Genomic DNA, 2,265 nt, shown 5'->3' with positions numbered 1-2,265 from the left:
AGATCAGACATTCAAACCATACCTGCTTCAAGAATATGAGGGAAGAAACCCACTTCTTCAAGAACATTTGCTAATCGGCCCCAAGTCACCTTTAAGAGAGAAAAAAAAGAAAAAATTCCCTCCCCTCAAAAAAGATAAATCAATAAAATTCAAATACAATAGCACACAACCTTCAAATGTTAAGAAGGTTAAAAAATAAAAGCCTTCTCCCTCCATAAACACACATACAAACACATTAATGTGTTAACATTTATTTATAGAGCTTTCTAATATATTTAAGTTAGGAAAATCTCTGCAGCTGCTGTTCAAGTGGAGGGAATTTAACAAGAAAGGGGTAAATCCAGACCATAGGTTCCTTAAGTGAAGCTCCAGTAACTAGGTTTCCTGGTGAATACGACCTGAGGATGACAAATAAGTTTGTACTAACATTCGCAGAAAAAAGGGGAAGTCTTAGGTAGAAGATGAAGAAGACAATATACCTTCATTGAAGCAATACTAGCGAAAAGAATAAAACAGGAGGTCACAAGAGTTTAGAAATAACTATTAAGTAATTTGCTTTTTCCTTCTTAAATATTGAGAAGACTACTAGGAAAAAATCCCAATCAAAGTATATTGAAAAACAGAGAAACTAAATGTCAAGCAATACAAAAATCCTACAATGAATTAAAACAAAAATCAAAAGGTACCAAACATGTACAACAGACAGTAAATGCCTAAGTGCCCCTTCTTAGAGGCTGCTCTACTCATCTGTAATATATTTTGCCTAGGTCTATAAAAATTTAAACAGGTCCTAGGGCAGGAAGGTGGCATGGTGAGTAAGGCACTGGATTCCCACATGGTCAACTGTGGTTTGAGTCCTGGACCGAGCAACTCGCTTTCTCACTTTCCTTCTCTTTCTCTCTATCTCTTTCTGGTCAAATTATAAAAATACTCTGCTGCTGTCAGTTTGCACAAAGAGAGCCATGTTTCATCCTAACTTATGAGGCTGAACCACTAGCCAAAATCAAACTGCAGGAGTGGAATTCTATCAGGTGACATCATATACAGTAAGACCACAGCCTTGCCTTACATTACAGCTTACAGAGATACTTCTAACAACATGATAAGCAAATGTAGGCCACCTCATTAAACATCTGGCTAGGAACATGAAGACTAAATGCCGGAAAAGAAAACACACACAAAAAAATGGTTAAACATGGCCAACCACTTAACGCAGGAGTCAGGTACAGCACAGAGGAAACCAGATCCCATGTGGCTAAGTTTGAGTTCCAGCCCTATCAGCTTCATACCAGGTACATGCACATATGCTCAGAATCTGATGGGATAGAGATTTGGAGCAAAAGGGATTGTGGTATGACCTATTCTCGCTCTCATGTGCACGTGAAGGAATTTTTGGTTTATTAATCCCAATTGAAAAATATAAAATTATTTTGCATCAGTAAGTAAAATACATATCATTTGGGGCCAGCATGTGGCATGGAGGTTAAAGTGCTGAATCCCACCTGCCTTGCCAGGTGGTTCAAGTCCCAGATCCGGGGGCTTGAAAGTCATGCCTGGTGTGTGTACATGCATGCCTAAGATCCCAAGATAAGTCTGGAGGAGGAGGGACTGCAGTGTGACTAATCCCCTAAGAGGTGATTTCTCACTTTCCCTCCCTCTGTTTCTTTTTTGGCAAGTTTGGCAAGTACACACACCCTATAGCAAAGCTAAAAAACAAACAAACAAAAAGTATAATTTCTATGCCTGTAATTTATTCTCACAAGTAATTTTTAAAATGTGTATAAAGTATTGTAGTGTAATATTTATAGTATCAGGTATGGATAATTCCTGAAACTACAAAGAACAAAAAACATAAAAACAAGAGGGTTTTTGTTTTTTTTTTAACCTCTCTCCTAAGGGCACTGCTACATTACTAGTAACACAAAACAAAGAGGACTCAGTGTGATTGTCCTAATTAATTTTGGGTCTAGAGTTGAGCTGTTCAATATGATAGCCACTAGCCATCACGGCTAGTGAGTGCTTAAAATTGAGATATGCTGTAAGTACAAAATACACCCTAAATTTCAAAGGTAGGTTATGAATACAAGAACAAAAAATATCTCATGAATAAGTTTTATTACATATTATAATGGCATCTTGCATATAATGAGTTAAACTGTTAAATAATATTAAATTTATATGGTTCTTTTTACCCTTTTTACTGTGGCCCAAACAAAATGAAAAATTACATACCTGGCTTACATTGTCTTTCTATTATATGGTACT

The sequence above is a fragment of the Tupaia chinensis genome, unplaced genomic scaffold (genome assembly GCF_000334495.1).
Source record: "Tupaia chinensis unplaced genomic scaffold, TupChi_1.0 Scaffold143970_1, whole genome shotgun sequence".
In the NCBI taxonomy this organism is placed as follows: domain Eukaryota; kingdom Metazoa; phylum Chordata; class Mammalia; order Scandentia; family Tupaiidae; genus Tupaia; species Tupaia belangeri.
This window is presented reverse-complemented; position numbering follows the sequence as displayed.